The 13759-nt window shown below is 49.9% G+C and overlaps 1 protein-coding gene across 2 annotated transcripts in view; it reads left to right on the top strand.

Annotated features, from left to right (window-relative positions):
* Window positions 1-13759, top strand: part of CHD4 (chromodomain helicase DNA binding protein 4) — a 497532-nt gene that overhangs the window by 453004 nt on the left and 30769 nt on the right. The window lies entirely within an intron of this gene.

Here is a 13759-nt window from a genome sequence, read left to right as displayed (position 1 = left end):
GATATCAGTTGAATGTGTGCAGTCTGGAGGCTGGTCACCAAGACTGGGTTCTGGCTGTGTTAGGCCTCTGTAGGACGCTTATGTGTGCAGGTAGGCCGATTTTCGTGGGGTATAGCTGTTTTTTATCACAATGTTGAGTTCATGAAGTATTGTTCGTATGTCAGCAACTAGGCCAAAATTGATTGAGGGGTGTAGCTGTACTCTATTGTGTGTTGGTGTAGAGTGAGCATAGTGATAGGAGAGGCGAGTCTGGGTGGAGGTTTTGATCTAACAAGCTCACTATTGGGATTTCAAATGCGCGTTTGCTGCTTTCAGAGTAAACTCATTAGTGACTTAATTCGGTGGCATCATTGCTCGGGCTCTCGAACATTCGTCAGCAGCCTTATATGGTCTTAATCAGCATTATGGGAAGCTTTGCGGAAGGCCATGTAGTCTTGGGTGTGTCGAATGTGTGTGCTGAGGGGAGAGTTCCAGAGTTGGGGCCAAGGTTGAGAAGGAGGATCCTCCGATCCTGACAGAATTAGAGGTTGGAATCACTAGAAAGAGGGCAGTGCTTCATCTTAGGGTGGGAGATGGGAAGTAGGGTTTTATCTTTTGTAGGTATTGATATTTTATTTCTATTGCGCTCATACACAAGTGTTTCAGAGCGCAAAGTACATCGGGCCAGTCTTGTGCACTGCTCGGTGGGTAATGCATAGGGTCTTGAAGGTGGCCCTTCATCTGACTGGGAGCCAGTGGAGGGTGCAGAGAGCGGGTAGATGTGGTCTATGTCCCGGGGCGAGGAGTTTGGCAGCAGCGTTTTGGGCTCTTTGGAGTTTGTTCATTTGGTATGCTGGTGCTCCCAGATATAAGGAATTGGCATAGTCCAGTCTTGACATAACAGCAGCAAGTCTGTTGGGGTAGGAGAGGAGGAAAAATGCATTTAAGAAGTTTGAGGGGGGTAATGACAGCATTTTGAAACATTGATCTGAAGGGAGAGGTTTAGGCCAGAGTCTAGTGCAGCCTAGGTTTTTAACTATATTGGAGAGGGGCCATGTGAGCGGTTGTGGGAGAAGGGCAGTATTGCTGCACACCATGATTTGTCAACATCAAGGAGACAAGCTTCAAGGTAGAGGTGGGTTGGTGCTTGTCTTGGGGATTCTTCTGATAATTTGAGTACCCTTGGCATAGTTGTAATGGGGAGAGGTTGCATGTGCGGAGGATTCCTGGTAGTGGTCAGATAGAGGTTGAAAAAGAGCAGAGAGGCATGTGCCTTGGGTACTCAGTGTTCACATCGCAAGCAGTTGAGACAAAAGGGGAGAGGATTCCAATTTGTTTGCTGTTGCTGAGGAAGGAGACAATCCATTTGAGTGCCGAACCACAGATTCCTAGGGAGTGGAGACGGTCAAGGAGGATTGAATGGTTAACGGTGTCAAGGCTGCAGTGAGATGGAGGGTAATCAGCGCTGCGCAACCCTCAGTCTGCCGTGACCTTGATTATCCCAGATCGATTTCAGAGTGGTTTCTGTTCCATGTCTGAAGCCTGATTGTGCGGGGTCGAGGAGTTTCTTGGATTCTACGAAGCAGTTTGGAGTATGCAGTCCGGTCAATGAGTTTCATGAGAAATCTGGTGTTGGAGATCGGTCTGTAATTAGGGCCAAGGGGATCGAGGGATGCCTTTTTTAGAATTCACTTGACATGCGCTATTTTAAAGGCTTCTGGAAAGATGCCAGAGGTGAGGGAGTCATTTAGTATGGCTCTTGCATGTTCTCCTGCGCAGGTAGAGGATAATATTTCTTTCAGAACAGAGGCGGGTCAGGGGTTGAGGGGTGACCCGGAGGGTCTGCTGGCTGATAGTAGGTCAAGGAACTTGTCTCTGGAGATGGGTATGAAAGGGACGAAGATTGGTAAAGTGGGCGTCGGGGCAATGGGATCAGGAGGGGTTGGTGTAGGGCGTTAGGCAAGATTGTATGTAGTAACCCTGTGGTAGGCTACACCAGCCTTGTCCTCTTGACAGTAGGTTTCCCAACCTTTTGGTATTGGCCTGTACTAAACAAGTTGGTAGTGACTGAGCAGCCAGGCTTATCTCAAGCGGGGCCAATGTGAGCTGCAGGGTTGTAACATAGAGATTTAGTGACGGGTATTCAAATAACACTTCTACTCAAGATGTCTTGAATAAAATAATTATTTAAGTCAAGTTTTTCAAATGAGCCTTTTTATTTTTTTTTTTTTGAGGGAGCAATATGCAACACTTAAAAAATACACTCCTTCAGTAAAGTAAGTAGCCTTTTGGGATGGCATGGAGACACTTCCTACACCCTGAGGTAACTTCAATTGCTAGGACACTGTGGACATTAATATATCACCTTTTACACTTAAATGCACTACTGAGAACATGGAAAAAAGGAAAAGGTTAGGGAAGGAAACCAAGGTAAGCAAGTTTCTCAAAACAGGTAAGCACTTTCCAATCCCCCAATGAAATATAGGTTCACCCTTTTCCCAGCTATACAATTAAGGTTTGGAGGGACATATCAGCACAAGGTTGGAGGGTAAGATGAGTCTGCAGGGAGCCAGGACAGCCAATGTCAATTGAGCAAAGTCTAGGGGAACTGAGGCACTTCTTGAAGATGGGGCAACATTTTGTTATAAAAGAAATGACTGTGTGAAGGGCAAAGCTCTGCAAAGGACAGCAAATGCAAGTCTCCAGTGAGAGCAAGCTACACACAAGAGGTAAGTACCCCTAGTTACAAAGTACCTTGAGTCTGAAGAAAAGGTTCCCGCTGGCTTTTGTTTTTTAATAACTTTTTTTATTGTTTTACATTCAAAACAACACAACAGCTTGTGTGGATTAGCATGTCCTTCCAAAATTCAAACATTAACAGATCAAGTATCAATCACCCATGACATTACCCCAGGTTTTAGTGCAATCCAACCATATCCCCCTCACTGCACACAACAGGGTCCAGCCGGTTCTAGGGTCCATTCTCTTCCCACCTTCCCCATATCTTGTCCGCCTTAGTAGGGCATCCTCTGGCAGTATATACTCTGTGCTCTATAGTGGCACAAATGTTCATATCTGTTGCCCATTGCTCCATCGTTGGGGACTCGGGGCTCCCCATTTTTGCGCTATGTTGCGCCTCATCAGTCCCGCTGCTGTGTGTATGCGCACAAGACATTGCCGAGTACAGTACAGCATTCACTCCAGAAGGTGCGGATTTGGGGGCATGCCCACAGGATGTGGAAGAAGGTCCCCTCCTCATCCCCACAGCGGAGACAATTCGGGTTCAAGGCTCTCTCCCATCTATATAGTATCGTCCTGGGGTAATAGACCCTGTGCAGGATCTTTAATTGAACCAGCCGAATCCTGGATGAAACGGCCACCTCCCTTGGGTGCATTAGTACTTGGATCCAGTTTTCTGGATCTATCACCCCTACATCCACCTCCCATTTAGCTTTCAGGGTCGTGAGTTCTGGCGTAGCAAAGGATGTAATAGCATTATATAGGATGGAGGTGCATTTGGTGGGGATGAGAGCTGGTAATATGTTACGCTCTATTGGTGTGTAATCCGGGATATTGGTGCCTGCAGGTATGTGGTTTCTTAGGGCGTGGGCCAGCTGTACATAGTGGTATCGCTCAGTGCCCGGGAGTTGGAATTTTTGCTGGATAGTTTCAAACGAGGCTATGTCCCCCTCCTCAAGAATGTCCCCAACCCTCAGAATCCCAGCCCTTACCCATCGGGGCCACGGTTGAAGCTTCTTTATCTCGGGCAGGTTACAATTTCTCCACAGGGGTTGTGCCACAGTTACACTATTAACCCACCCAACGAATCTATGCGCCTGTTTCCAAACCACAATAGTATGAACCGTGGTCATTGGTGGAAGGGGTCTCGGAAGAGTTTGGTATAGCAGTTGCCATGGGTCGGTATCGTGCATGGCTGCAACCTCGGCCTTGATGTGGGGGAGTTCCCTATCTCCATGAAGCAGGTCGTTGACCACTGCCAGCTGTGCAGCCCAATAATATGTTTGGAGGCGTGGAGCTCCTATCCCACCTTCCCAGACCGATCTTTGGAGCTTAGTTGGCGCTATCCTCGGCTGACCACCCCCCCCATATTAGTTCCCGAAAAAGGGATTCAACCCGCCTAAAGTCGGAGTCTGGGATCTTTAGTGGGGCATTTTGTAAGACATAGAGAAACCTTGGGAGAGTCATCATCTTAAAGAGTGCGGCTCTTCCCATGGGCGTAAGAGGAAGAAGTCTCCAGTGGTGGACGTCATTGACAAAACAGTCAAGGACCGGTTGAAAATTGTGTAGTGTGTATTCACTCAGGTTTGTGGTCACCCAGATCCCCAAGTATCGAAAACCTTGCGGTTCTGTTCGGTACGGACATTCCCGAGGGTCAGCCTGCACATTGCCTTTCACCGGGAAGAGAACTGATTTTCCCCAATTGATTTTAAGCCCACTAAGGTCACCAAAACGGGTAAGCATCTGCGTCACCTTGGGGCAGGACCGAGCTGGGTCCCCCAGGTAAATCAGGAGGTCATCTGCGTACAAGGAGACGCGGTCCTCATGTCCTTCAGGCCATCTGAACCCCGTCCATGCAGCGTCTTGGCGAAGCCAAAGGGCTAGAGGTTCAATTGCCAGGGCAAAGAGAAGGGGAGAGAGGGGACAGCCCTGTCTCGTGCCCTTTCCCAACGGGAAGGACCGGGACGGCCAACCATTCACCCTGACCTCCGCTCGAGTGTTAGTGTAGAGTAATTTCACCCATTTCAAGAAGCTGTCTCCGAACCCCATACGCCGCATGACTTCCCAAAGGCAGTCCCACCTAACCGAGTCGAAGGCCTTTTCAAAATCTACTGCCAGTAGGGCGAGAGGGGTGTCAATGATCGGGGCCCACTCCAGCGCCAGATGGAGCCGGCGCAGGTTCATACGCGTTGATTTGTGTGGCATAAAGCCACATTGATCCGGGTGGATCAAGGTATGGATCACTGATTGCAGCCAGTTAGCAAGGAGCTTAGCCAGAACCTTGGCTTCGCTGTTAATTAACGAGATAGGCCGATAAGAGGCGCACTGTTCCGGGGGCTTATCGGGTTTGGGAATGACCACAATGGTGGCTTTACATAGGTCAGGTGGGAGGGTGCCCTGGTCGCGGGCGCCAAGAAACATCCTGTAAAGGGGGATCGCCATTTTATTCCCTCCAAGTTTTTGCCAGGTCTCGGCCGGGAAACCATTAGGGCCCGGTGTTTTCCCTGTTTGGAGTTGCGCTAGGGCTTCGGCTATTTCGGATTCAGAGAGATCCGATTCTAGCTCCTCCCGTTGTTGTGGTGTCAGTGCTGGGAGTGTAATTTCATCCAGTAGGGTCGGGTCCCGCTGGCTTTTGTTCCTGTTGTAGTCCTGCAGATCCTGTTGTTCCTGGTCCTCAGTCGTGGGGATAAGAGGGAGGACGTCTGCAGACTCCTGCACTACAGTTTGAAGGTCGGCAGCTGCAATGGGCACACTTAGATCAGCAGCACTTTGCGGTAAATGGCACCACCATGGTTCTTGGGCACCTTGTGGACTTTCCTTGCTTCTGGGGTCCAGCACTCTGTTGTGGCTCAGGCTTGGTTAGTCCTGCTTCAAAGGAGTCTGGAGGATCTTCTTGGAGCTCGAGGTCTGGTTTGAAGGTGATGCTGTAGTCCTGGGGTTCCTGTCCCCTTGCACTCTGTTCCTGCAGCAGCAAATTAGTGCAGCCAGCAGAGAGGGGTTCCAGGCAAGTTCGTCTTGGGGTCGATTTGTCCCACCAACCCAAGGAGAGAAGTCCTCCTTTCCAGGCTTCTCTAGTCCGTCAGAAATTCGGGTCTTCAGCACTGCAGCAGGGCTTCACTGGGCAAACCAACGGTCCAGGAGGGTGAAGCAAGCTTCTCTTCCAGTTTCTCCTTTGGGTCCTTTGTCCAGTGGTGGACTCTGCCTTCCTTGCAAAAGACCTCACTTTTTATGCAATTCTCTCCCATTAATTTGCAACCTAGCTGTCACTCACACGGTGGCTGTCCTCCAAGGACAGCCAGCCAATCCCCTTTGGGTGCATTCCTGTAATCAAGGAGACTAAGCACAGGGAGTTTCGGGAACCTCCCTCACTTCCTGCCCAGCCAGACGCACTGTAGCCAGAGGCGGGCCTCACCAGTGAATCCTGCCAAAGACGAAACGAACCAAGGGACCAAGCCTGGGTTGGTGCACAGATTCAATCTCAAGAAGGACCTTTCCAATAAGAAATGGCAAACAGAAGAGTGAGCCATTTTGACAAAATGGGCACCCATGGGTGCAATACTGCAGCTGAGGATTCAGCCTGCAGTACAAACGCACAATGGTAGGAAAAAGTAAACCACTGCAACCAGCCATTAATTGTAGAAAGGGTAGCATAAAAATGTTACGCGAGAAGGTAGACCAAGGGTATACTAAGTAACCCCTCTGTTAGGGAGAATTCTCAGAAATGTGCGAATTCCTTTTTACCTTGGAGACCCCCAACTTTGCTGGATTTTGGGGACTTGAATTTTTAACCTGGAGACTGAGACCCTTTTACCTCCCTGTCATCCACCAAATTTTGGTGATTTGACCAGTTTCTTTTGGTTGTGGAATCTGACAAACTCCATAGGCATCTTTTACATGGTGTCACAGAGCACCTTCAGTCTTTTTAGATTTCCCAAGGTTTAAATACCTTCTCTTGGCTAAATTACTGTTTCCAAGAGCACTGAAGTGAAATTGACTTTACTTACACTTTTAACTTTCTAAACCCAGCGCACACTATCTTACAATGGGGTGCTGCAGGGGTTACTTAGTATCCCCTTTGTCTAGCTTCTCATGTAACATTTTTGTTAACCCTTTCTACAATTAATGGTTGGTGGCAGTGGTTTACATTTTTACTACCATAGGGTGCTTTTACCGTGGGCTGTGTTCGCATCTGCAGTAAAGCACTCGTGGGTGCCATTTTTGTCAAAATGGCCCCAGTCGTCTTTCACCATTTCTTTGTGGAAAGGTCCTTCTTGAGATTTTACTCTGCTTGCCAAACCAAGTTTGGTCTTTGTTTTGTCTCTGATGGGATTCATGAGTGAAGCCCGCCTCTGGCTCCAAGGTGCCTGGCGGGGACATGAAGTGAGGGAGGTGCCCGAAACTCCCTATGCTTCATCTCCTAGGAGACCGGAATGCACTCCTAGGTGATTGGCTGGCTGTCCGGCAAAGACAGCCACCCTGCTTAGTGACTGGCAGCTAGGCTGGAATGAATGGGAGAAACCTGCATAAAAGACGAGGCTTTTTTGCTTGGAAGGCAGAGTTGACCACTGGATGAAGGAATCCGAAGAACAACTTGAAAGAGAACCTGCTGCAACCATTGGACCGTTGGTTTGCCCGGTGAAGCCCTGATGCCGTGCTGAAGCTCTGAATTTGCCTCAACTAGAGAAGCCCTGCAAGGACGACTTCTACTCTTGAGTTGGCAGGACCAATCAACTCCAAAGTAAGCCACCTGGACATCCTCTCGGAGCTGGTTGAAATTCCACTGCAGTTGCTGCTGGAACTGAATAACCAGGGAGAGGAACACCAGATCGTGTGCGTTGCTTTTAAGTTGGCCAAGAGCTCCAGGAAGATCCTCCAGACTCCCAGGAAGCAGGACTGACCAAGCCTGAACCACCTTAACAGAGTGCTGGACCACAGATGCAAGGAAAGCCCATCTTGACAGCCAAGAGTCTGCAGTGTTGCTATTTGCTTAGCCGCGAGGAGCTGAAATTGTGAAGTGCCACTGAATAGAAGTTGACCCTTTTCTGTCCCCAACCATCCCGTTGCAGTGCAGGAGTCCTCCAGATGCCCTTCCTCTTGTCCCCACGACTGAGGCCCAGGAACACAGGATCTGCAGAGCTGCACAGGAACAGAAGCCAGCCAAAGCCCTTTTCTTCTAACGAAAGGTACTGTAAAGTCCAAGAATGTCCCTCTTGTTGTGTAACCTCACTTGTTCTCAGTTGAGACTTGTCGTGGTAGCTTCTGTAGAATTGCGAACAGCTTCTTTACCTCACAAGCCTAATGAGCTTGTGGCCCTGCTTTGATTTCTTCTTTACTACAAAGACTTCTAAAACATTGTGCAAGACTTTTACTTGCAAGAAGTGCTTCAGCTCGCCTAGACTTTTGCACAATTGACTTTGGCCTAGCCTTGCTCACTGAATGACTCTTCTTCCCGCTGACATTGTATTTAGTCTTCCTTCCAGGAAAGGGTTAACTAACTTTGCATTGAGGGGGTTTACAGAAGTACTTGCCTGCTTCAGTGTATTTGTGTGATCCCTTGTTTTATTCGAATAACCTTTTTCTTTGACATTCTCTTAAGTCTGGTTCTATATGTAAACAGTGGTATATTAATGTCCACAGTGTCCTAGTTACTAAAGTCACCTGAGGGTATAGAAGTGTCTGTGTTCCATCCCAAAAGGGTACTTACTGATTTAGCAATATTGAGGGTGTGTATTTTGGAGTGTATTTGTGTTACTATTATATCGCCCCTTCTGAAGAAGGCTTACACAGACATTCACAGTGACAAGTATTCAAATAAACGTACACACAAGGTTGCCTGATTAAACAATTGATGTAATAGTTTGAGTAACTCCTCTACAGCTCACATTGACCCTTCTTGAGATGAGCCTGGTGTTACGCTCACCTGACTCCCACAGAGGTGCTGGCCTGGTTCGCGCTGCTGTGACCTCTTCTAAGGTGATGCGCAGGGTTCGGAAGACGGACTGGACCGGGCCCCCAAATCTGGCTTGTCTGGCTCGCAGAAGTATCCTTCTGTGGGCGAAAATAGAGGATTAACTGTCTGCGGGGTAATGCAATCGGCCTCCCACTTCCCCTCTCACCCTCCTCGAAACCCTTCTGTGATTTCTCGTAGCGTCTCACCTTAGGGTCTGGAAGGACGAGCTCTCCATCCTGCTTCTGATGCAGGGGCGCGTTGGTATCCAGTTACTTCACTGGATTTTCTGATTGGTGAGAACCAAACTTGCTTGGCTTCCAGGTAAGTTTTTTTGATAAGAGGTTCCCCTTGTGTCCATGCATTAATGTACTAATGGCAGTGTCTTTTTCCCCATAGGGGCCGGGGTACGGAATGCCGGGGAACAGGCACCGAGATGAGAGGTGAAATCCTTGTAGAAATCAGGTAAGTCTTTAATGAGCGTTTTTTGGTAATGTCTTTTCATTCGCTCATTAACGCTGATGTCTTTTTTTTCCCCTTAGGGGCCGGGGTCCGGAAATGCCAGGATGCGGCGCGGACCCGAAATGAAGAGGGAATGAATCAACAGGTAAGTCTTAACATGGAGATTTAGCTTTCCTTATTCCCTTCTCTCTCACCTTTTGTTCTGGTCTTTTTCTCCCTAGGCGCTGGGGCGTGACTGCGAATCCGGATGATCGCTGCTGAACATGGAGGCGCCCTGTAAAGGTGAGTGGAATGCGGCGCTGCAGCGATCGACGCTATGAGCTTTTAAATTAGTCTTCCTTTTGAGGATTGTCGGCGAGATGTCTCCGGGATGCGGATTTAGCAGGTAAGGACTTTTCCTTCTGTTCTCTTCTTCTCTTCCTTTGCAGGTGATCCAGGATGCTGGCAGGCGTGGCAGAAGTCAGGATGCAGGAGCAGACATGGTGAGCGTCCAGCTGCTAGATGCAGAACAACGCGAAGCACGTGTGGCTGTTCGGGTGGGGTTTAAATGGCCTTGGAAGAAGTTCCAGGTATGTATCCTTCCCCGACCACGCCCGGATGGTAAATTAGTCCCACAGGTAAAGTAGTTCCTTTCAGGCCTCAAGGAGGCCGGGATCCTGCAGCATGGTCTGCATCAGGTAAGTGCACCCAAGCACTCCCATAATGAGCCTGGCGCCTATGGCGCCAGGACACTGTCCAAAGGGCCCCTATATGGGGTTGCTGGGTCCTTCCTTGGGGACTGGATGTCCGCTTTCGGGGACGCAGGGCTTGAACCAGCTCCCCGGGAGCGGGCATCATGACACCTGGCTGCTCAACACGCTACCAACCTGTGTTGTACAGACTTATAGCAAAGGTTGGGTTCCTACTGCTAGGTGGTTAGGGTTGTTGTAGTGCACTCAAAGGGTACTGCATACACTCTTGCCTAACACCCTCCAGCACCCTATTGTAAGTTAGTGTGTGCTGGGTCTACAAAGAGAAAAAGGTAAGTAAAGTCAATTTCACTAATCTACTCTTGGAAACAGTAGATCATCCAAGAGAAGGTATTTAAACCTTAAGAGAAATCCAAAGGACCTCTGTGACATTGCACTGAGGATGCCGTGTGTTACAATATAAAAAGATGCCTATGGAGTCGACTACAAAACCAAAAGGAACACAGGGTTCAAATCAAAGAAAAATACCTGAATGGGGGGAAATGGTCTCCCTTTCTCCAGGCTATAAATTTAGTCCTAAAGTCCAGTAAAAGAGCTTGGGGTCTCTAAGGTAGAATGGAATTAACACAGATGAGAATTCTCCCTTCTCCAGCATTGGATCTTTCATGGATTCACATGCTTGGAATATTCCCCGTCGTCAGACTGGGACCCCTCGGTACACATAGCCTTTTCCTATAGGAAAACTTCGACACTTTTGTGTCCTATCCTCCTTTTAGGACCCGCCTACGCATGCTCCGCAGGATGTCCCAGTATAAGAGGCCCGCCCCCGTGGTTCCCCTTCAGATTTCAACCGTCTCCAAAGTAGTGGGATCGCCTCGTGTTGTCTTACTATTTTGTACTAGGTTGCCTTATTGGATTTCGAGTACGATATGTCCTCTGTATCAGGAAAAGCGCTGTTCCGTCCATGCGTGACGTGCGGCTTGAAAAAGGTTTACGAGGGGGACGGACATATGGATTGTATATATTGCCTCCACCCTCACCATTCGGCGGATGCCTGCGACATATGCAAGGGTTTTTCTCAAAAAACCCTCAAAGACCGGAACCGACGCCTGGTGGCATGGCTGAATGAGGGTGCGGGGGCATACCCCCCCCTCGGAGGTAGGCTCCACACAGTCGGCGAAAACATCACGCCGCGCGGCCTCGTCGGAACCACCGGCGAAGAAATCTAGACCGTCGGAAAAAGAGTCGTCTGGAACTCACTCCTGCAGACTCCTCGTCAAATCATCCTCAAAAAAGCATGAGAAGGAAAGGAAATCCTCCTCTGGCGATCATCACAGATCGACCACAAGTCGAGTAAAAGCGGGCACAGTGTGGAGAAGGCGGGACCGCCAAAACCACCTGCGAAGCCTGCGTCGTCGACGGCGATCCAGTCACCAGCCACCTTCCCGCCACTAGCGCAGGGGGCATCCTCCGTCCCGTCGACAATGGCGTCGACGAGAGCCTCGTCGACAGGGGTCCTACTGGAGGCCTGAAGTCTTCGACCCTACGTTGCTGTCCTCGGAGGACGAGAGCGAGAGAGTGGCTGGCCCAGCAGACCTAGGGCTACGAGCGGCTGCCAAGTCGTCGACTAGGGCATCCGTTACACCGGTATCTGCCCCTCTCCTCAATCGGTTTTGTCGCTGGATATTCTGTCCTCGCTTCAGTCCTTGCTACGGTCGTTGGACCAGCGACTTCCCCAGGTCAGCCTGCCACAGTCACCCGTCGACGAGCCGGGCCCGTCCCGTCAACCGCCGCACCCACGCGCGCCAATCTCAACACTGGCGCAGGAGGAAGGTGAGCTGCCAGATTCGGAGTCGGACAGGGGAGCCATGTCAGAGGTCTCTTTATCCCCCTCCAGGGATCCTACCTGGGAGTCAGAGGCGGAGTTAGAAAACCCCAGAAGCCCAGCTCACCCGTCCCCTCCGGACGACATTGTGTCATTCTATTCGATGATGGAGAAGGCATGCAAAGAATGGTCTGTCCCAGGAAGAACAGAAAAAGGACTGTTTTTTGTTCGACCACATGGGCAAGAGAAAGAGGTCGGTGTTCTCGATACCGATACTTGACCATGTATGGAAAGAGGGGTTGCAGACAATGAGACACCCATTCTCAGAACCAGCAGTGAAAGGACGCCTAGAAAAAAAGTTTAAGGCTCCAGAGTCTACACCCAAGTGTCTATCCTCTCAACCAACACCAGACTCTGTGGTGTCGGCGGCGGCAGCGAGAAAGGCAAAGGCACAGCACAAGTGCACGACTCCACCCGAGAATGAAGCGAGACGCCAAGATGCCTTTGGCAAGAAGGTGCTCTCCGTGGGAGCGACCACAGTAAAGGCAGCAAACTCTCTGGCAATTGTAGCCAGATAAGATAGGGAGATGTGGCACAGGCTGGCTCCGCTGCTTGACCATCTTCCGGAACAACAGAGAACGGCGGCGATGCTACTGGTCCGAGAGGGCGAGGAAGCCTCAAATCACGCAATAAACATCGCAGTGGATCTTGCTGAGTCGGGCTTCAAGCAAGTCAATAATGGGGTCGTATTACGTCGACAGTCATGGCTGAAGTGTACCTACTTCAGACCAGAAGTACAATACAAGGTCTTAGATATGCCCTTTGAGGGAGACCTTCTTTTCGAGCATGATATCTCCCTCGTGGCTCATCACCTTCCAGGAGTGAGGAACTGCCAAGCCGACTCCCTCAGCAGAAACATGGCCCAGATAAACGAGTGGGAAATGGACACGGGTCACTTGAAGAAAGTGTTCGAGAAATGGGGCCACCCCCCTCTGGACGCTTCGCGACCAAAGAAAACAAGAAATGCGAGACATTTGCAAGCAGTTGGCCCCAAGAGGGTTCGGTGGGGGAGGCGTTCTCCTTCCCATGGACGGACATGTTCCTCTATACTTTTCCCCCGTTTCCCCTCATACGGAAAACAATACAGTGGATACGCAGATACAATTGCCGGGTGATTCTAGTGACGCCATACTGGCCGAGGCAACCGTGGTTCTCAGACCTCCATCTATCGCTGGAACATCCCATAGCGTTTCCGAAAGTCCCGTACCTTCTATCCCGGGACAGAGGCACGGTGTGGCATCACGACCCGGACAGTCTCAACCTTACGTCCTGACTTCTCGGAATTCGGGGCTTTAGACATTTGAGAGGAGTGCCAAGAAATTCTGCAGGCGGCTAGAGCCCCTTCCACTAACAAATCCTACTCCTATAAGTGGCGGAGATTCTGTGAATGGTGTAGAAAACAGCGGGACCTACAACCATTGTTGGTGACGCCGGAACAAGTTCTACCTTACCTGCTCCTCTTAGCAAAAAAGGGATTGTCCCCCTCATCGATAAAGGTACACCTGGCAGCCATCTCGAGGTTCACAAGGAAGAGGCAGTCGTCTCCTCTATTCAGTGACAGACTGGTGAAACACTTCACGTAGGGTTTATTTCGAGCCTTTCCCCCGTTGAAACGTTTTCCCCCGGCGTGGAGCCTCAACACAGTGTTGGCAGGTTTGATGAAACCGCCTTTCGAGCCTATGGCCACGTCCGACATGAAATTCATTTCGTGGAAGTTGGCATTCCTGATAGCTATCACATCAGCCAGACGTATCTCGGAACTACAAGCGCTGGTCGTGGACCCGCCCTACCTAAGATTCTTTAAGGACAAGGTAGTCCTGGTGACTAACCCTGCGTTCGTCCCTAAGGTTCCAACGGTATATCATAAACGCTCATCCGTGGTTTTGCCTACTTTCTTCGCCACTCCATCGTCGGCAGCAGAAAAAACTCTTCATACCCTGGACGTTAAGAGGGCTCTGAAATTCTACCTACATCGCACACGACATCAGGGCTACTCGGCAACTGTTCGTCGCATATGGTCCGTCGACGAGAGGTAAAGCCATCTCGAAACAGGGACTG

This window comes from Ambystoma mexicanum, chromosome 3p (assembly GCF_040938575.1).
Source record: "Ambystoma mexicanum isolate Mex_15411 chromosome 3p, UKY_AmexF1_1, whole genome shotgun sequence".
NCBI classification, from domain to species: Eukaryota; Metazoa; Chordata; class Amphibia; order Caudata; family Ambystomatidae; genus Ambystoma; species Ambystoma mexicanum.
The sequence above is the reverse complement of the archived record's forward strand: the minus strand, read 5'-3'. Positions and strand labels throughout refer to the sequence as shown.